Here is a 6,000-nt window from a genome sequence, read left to right as displayed (position 1 = left end):
TTTTATTGTAAATCTCATTATGCCTGTCAGGTTTTCTTTTTAGCTTCAAAACCTTACATGATGCAAATAGATCAGAATCTGCATTTTCAAATTTTATTTTCTCTGTGGTATTCACCGTTTTCTTGTTTCTAGAGCTTTTGGTTATATATTAAAAATTTCCCTGGTTCTTTGATATACCTTATATACAATTTGACATACCTTCATCAGGAAGGCTTCATACAGTATTCAGACTAAATTTAGCCAATTTAATACTAATTTTCTTCTACTGCTACTATCCTGGCTGCTTGCACCTATTAAATTAAGTTTAAGGAAAAGGTGAAACAAGGACTCTACCGCCTACAGGGTACAGATGTGTAAACAAGCTACTACAGAGTGTGCTAGGGTGTGAATATGCAGCACATCACATGCTCTGCAGAAGCTGTCTGCAACCTGTTCTTCCTCTAGTTTATTATGTGCTATTACTACACAAAAGCGGACTTTAGGATACTTTGTTAGCCAACAGGAACTTGTATACAATATTCAGGCTAGGCGACCATGCTGGGCCCTTCTTTCTTAATATACAAAATTATTTCCTTCTGGGAGTTACAACTTTTAAATATCTTTAGATAGCAGATGCATCTCGTATTTCAAACACATATGCACATGGCAATAGACTACACATGTGAAGAAACTGTTGTAATATCAGAAATATCATCAGTCAGTGTAAAATACGTCTTAGGAAAGTCTTCCAAAAGAAAAAATCCTTGGAACTAGCTTTCTGTTTAGGAAGGTTTTTATACTCTGTCTCCTCTGATAATCTAAACATTCAGCACATACTTAATTTTAAGCTTGGGAGTGGTCATATTAAAGTCAATGAGAGTGAATAATGCACACAACATTTATGCAGGAACAAACCCCTTGCACAATTAGGGATTTTCCTTGCTTTTATAACATATATATTTGATTGACTTATAACTTTAGTAAAAATAATTTATTTATCCCATGAAAAACATGACACACACCCTATACGCAATCTCTCCCTATATACAACATGTGCATGCATACAGATGTGTACACACAAACACAAGCTGTTATTGTACACTGATTGGTTCCTTGTGTTGATTGCGCAAAAGGTAAAATGAAGATTCATTAGCTCATTAAGTCTTTTCTTCTAGAAAGAATTTTATGCATCATCTTCTTTGTATTCCAGTGAATATGTGAATATTGTAGGTTATAAAAGAAAGAAATGCCAAAGGCAATGAGACAGGCATATTACATAAAACTGAAAGCTAAGTGAAAGAGCTGTGTGTCATCTACAGCACCCGCCCAGTTCAACATACTGAGCAATAGGGTGAAAAATGGAGAGCTGCGAAGGCTTGAATAATACACCAGCAAAACCAGCTTCCCATTGGATTGTTTTTCCTAAATGCAGTGACACATAATGGCCAGTCCGACTTGGAGACAATGTTTAAACTCCTGAAGAAAGCTGTCCATGATAAAAACCTGAAGCTAAGGTAATACCTGAGATAAACACGTTGTAGACTGAGAAGGAAATCCATTTCAGATGGATGTATAAGAGATGTAGCCTTCACCTTCTTTGGCTTGCCTGAAATATAAGTTGCCCAAAATTAAACTAATCTACAAAAAATCTGTCCTGTACAACTGTGCTCATTACATCTAAATGGAAAATATACAACCAATTTGAAACATCATTTTAGAGGTCTGATGTTAGAACAACAAACCATGACACAGCATACCAGAAAATATACTTTCAGAAAGTAAAAATCAGGGATGATGCAACAGAGGTCTTTAGTGCATTAATAATTTTAAAAATTAAAGCTTGTGTTACCAATGAAAAATGCTAAGCTTCAGAGTGCATTTCTTATTTGTTACAAGTCTGAGTCTACAATGTTTTTTTGGTTCTAGTTCGAAACTAGAATAAAAACCACTCCTTTTGTTCTGTGGGCTTTTAAGACATCTCAAGGTGGCCTCTGGGCTCATTTCCAAAAGGAGGGATTATACGTGACGGACATAAACAACTATTTATGTATGATCTTCTCTCTAAATGTAAGAAGTAATAACCTGGGATTCCAGTCTGACCTCTGAGATATGTTGAAATCAAATACCTAAAGACTAGGTGTTCACTCTAAAGAGTTATTTTTTTGGTTTCTGCAAAATGATTTTTCCAGATAAAAATTGCTGTTTGACATCGCTTTGTGACTATATATTCCTTGCTTTTGTATAAAACTTCTTTAGAGACTTTTGCAATCAAAAGCTAAAACTTCTGCTTTAATTAAGATGTGGGAAGCTTTGTCTGTAAAGGTCATTATTTATATACTTAATATATACTTCATAAATATAACTCTTCATTGTAACTACGCTCTGAGAAAATGTTAATTTTTAATTTTTAATGCATTGTTTTAATGTAACTTTCCCTGTTATTATTTCTCCCTTATTCTCAATCCATGAAGCCACTTGCAAAACCCTACTAAGTTTAATTCCGTCCTAGTTTGAGATGTCTACCTTCCTGAAATACCAACTCTATAAAAAGCCAGCAAAGTCTTTTAATGATAAAATTTTTGAAGTATTTTGCCTACCTGTACTGTATGTTGATAATTTTGTTAGACCTGTACTTAACCATGGTAATACATTATTACACTTTTCTAAGTCTTACCCTGACACTTATTGTGTAGCCTTGGGTACCTCCCTTCACCTTCCATTTTCCTATCTGTAAACTGTAATAATAGCACAGACTACTATCAGAAATAGCACAGTCTCTGTCAGTTGTGCAGGGTTTTTGCTTACATGCAGGTCATCAAGGTAGTGTGTGTAATTCATTCTTACCTTTGGCTTGCATTTTGAGGCATGATGGAATTTCTACAAAAATGGTTTATATTAAATACAAAACTGAAATCTTTGTTCAGTTTTGAACCATCAACCACCTAAAGTTTCTAGGAATGTGAATTCTACTCAGAAAAAACACCAACAAAATTCTTCTCAGATACACAAAATATCTGGGCATTAAAAGGAGTGCCCTCCTGACCCCCATCTTATACCCTGAGGCAGTAGATAGGGTTACTTCGTATCATTGCCTTAGCTTGTATAACTGGTCATAAAATTACAGCATTTTAAAATTCCTGAAACACTACTTATTTCCATGAACACCTGCAGTCCTGGTTTCCATAGGCCAGTTATAAATTTAGTAGAGAAATATTTCTTTACTTTCACTGCCTTTCTTACTATGGCATCCCCCTATTTTCATGTTGATTGAATGGAGTCTCCTCAATTCTGTTAACCACTGCAAAGAGGCAATTTTCTATTTCCTGAGCTTCTTTTTATACAAGTTAAAATCCTTCTTCCTTAAAGAAAAAATATTTTTATGCTGTATTGGTTTATTTGCTATCATGTAATCATTAATTACACACCCAGAGTTAGTGTTTAAGCAACAGATTTTAGAGACAGATAATTAGGTGTTCAAAGCAGTTCATGATGTTACAGAAAAAAGAGATAAATCCTCAGGTTTTCCTGCCATTGGATTTTTTAGTAATTACTATTCCTTTAATACAGCTATTTGAAGAATTGAATAAACTATAGTATTAATCAAAATGTGGAAAGCTGCTAGCTTAAGAAGCTAATTTTTATCTTCTGATTCAGACAAATCAAACAGGGTTTCCTTTTTTTTTTTTTGTGGTCCACTTTACAGAAAAATACTGATCTGAGGCATGTTTCCACATCACAGTTACAGCCTATACAAGGGATCAGAGACACCCTCGTACTTTTCCTTAAACAGGAATGATGGTAAGCTACTTTGCCTGTGGAAAGGGGGAGAAGTAGAAAGAAAAGGAAGTGGTTTTGGCTAAAGCAGTGAAAGCTAAGGTGAAAGGTAAGCCTATGTCTATACTTAGCCTGAAAATCTGAAACTTCACTTCCCAGGCTTACCAATGCCACACTCTGTGTGTTTAATTTTGCCTGTAAAATGTAGAAAATGAAAACGGGATTCCTTGGCATACAAAAAGTAATGGCAAGGTGGGACATTTGGGGGTGTATGTATTCGCCACCATCTCATTAGGCTACTCTGACATGCTGAAAAAGAGCTAGAAATGAGTACCCGTGAAATCAAACTCAGCACTACCGAGCCGGGAGGTCTGGCGTAGGGTGAAGCCACAGGGATGGCTCCCTGGCCTGGGGCAGCCGGGTCCCAGCTCCTTCAGAAATGCTGTTTCCAAGCTGTTGTGAACATTTAGGAACTAAGCAACTACAATAGCAGCTGAAGCACAGAAAAGAGGAATGTGTGTGTGAGGAACGTGTTAAACAGACCATGCTGTCAGGTCAGCTAGGGCTAGAGGCCTGCTTACCTCCGGCAGCTCCCTCACCTATTGGTAAAAAAGGCAGGAAAATACTCTGTGGGTTCTTAAACAGTTTCATTCCCTTTGTTAATACTTGTGGATAACACCAGTAATTTAAAACATTAAAATAACATCACTACCTCTCTGTGAAACGATCCGTGTGCCTAAAGTTAGTTATGTGTGTAAAATTATATAGCAACAAGGAAACAAGTATTTTATAGCTAACGCAATATGGATTTGATGCTTGGGAAAGGCATTATTATGTTTTTAAACACATACCAAGCTTTTTTTCTTTTTTGTTGTTGTGCTCAGGACGCTAAATATTTAACTTCATTCAACCAGTGGCATTCATCTAAATGAAATGAAAGATCATATCACATGGCCAATCCGACAGTTACACTGGCCTATTTAATCATCTGGTTAACTCCAGTCAAAGTTCAGTGATCCAAAGCAGGCGAATTCTCAGTGCAGTTTGTGATAACATCGCTGTGATCAGAACAGTGTATGCTTTCCTAGCTCCTTTGCTCATAGAATTTACATGTATTTCCAATGGTGAAAAGTTAAGACTTAATTTTCAATATCTCAGAGGAAGCAAAATACCTTCCTGTGTTTCAAACACAGATAAACTGTGGTAAGACTTGAAGACTTAAGGAAAGAAAAAAGGTTAGATGTAGGAAAAAGACTCTGAAGTTCTTATATTAAAATTCTTCTTCAGATGTAATACTAAATTTACAAAGAATGTAAAAATCAGTGGAAAAAGCGGCAACCTTGAAATGTTGAAAAGCAAAGCGACATAATTTTTTCTTTGAGGCTCGCCCTCTTTATATAGAGTTGCCCAACTTAAGCCATTACATAAAATGGCAGTTGAGGCTTGTGGGCATTATTCCATGAACAATTTGCACTATCTTGTTCTTTGGGATTTCCATTGCTGCTGAGAATCTACCAGGTCCCTGAGTACAATAATAACCCTTAATGACCCTGATTAGCTCCATCTGAGGTGTCCACTCCACAGACCCTGTCTATAGGTCCTGCAGTCTACATAATCTCAGGCCTGGCCCTTCAGCCCTTACCCGAGCTAGGTTGTTGGACTGCCTGTTTTGAGTTCTGCCACAGCCATACTTGTGCTTGGCCATGTACCTTGTTGATAGAGGCCATGACCTATGAATAGACTTCCTGGATTGACCTCAGCCATGAGTAATCACTGTGGTCCTGCTTGGTGATCTTTGGGCTCTATCTGATGCTGGTTACTCTCAATGGACTCGATCGTGACCCTGACATACAGATTGAGTTCTTGGCTTGACCCTTAGACCAGCCCTGTCTGCATAACAACAAACAACAGAAGCCCTGAGTGAACCCACAGAGCAAGAAAATCTTCAATTTTCATATAACTGTAGTCATCACAGAGCAAAGGTGCCGCACCTTGAATACTGTGTTCAGTTTTGGGCCCCTCACTACAAGAAGGATGTTGAGGTGCTGGAGCGTGTCCAAAGAAGGGCAACGAAGCTGGTGAGGGGGCTGGAGCACAAGTCTTATGAGGAGCGGCTGAGGGAACTGGGGTTGTTTAGTCTGGAGAAAAAGAGGCTGAGGGGAGCCCTCATTGCTCTCTACAACTACCTGAAAGGGGGTTGTGGCGACGAGGGTGTTGGTCTCTTCTCCCAACTAACTAGTGATAGGA

Source organism: Phaethon lepturus, unplaced genomic scaffold, assembly GCF_000687285.1.
Source record: "Phaethon lepturus isolate BGI_N335 unplaced genomic scaffold, ASM68728v1 scaffold5481, whole genome shotgun sequence".
Lineage (NCBI taxonomy): Eukaryota > Metazoa > Chordata > Aves > Phaethontiformes > Phaethontidae > Phaethon > Phaethon lepturus.
This window is presented reverse-complemented; position numbering follows the sequence as displayed.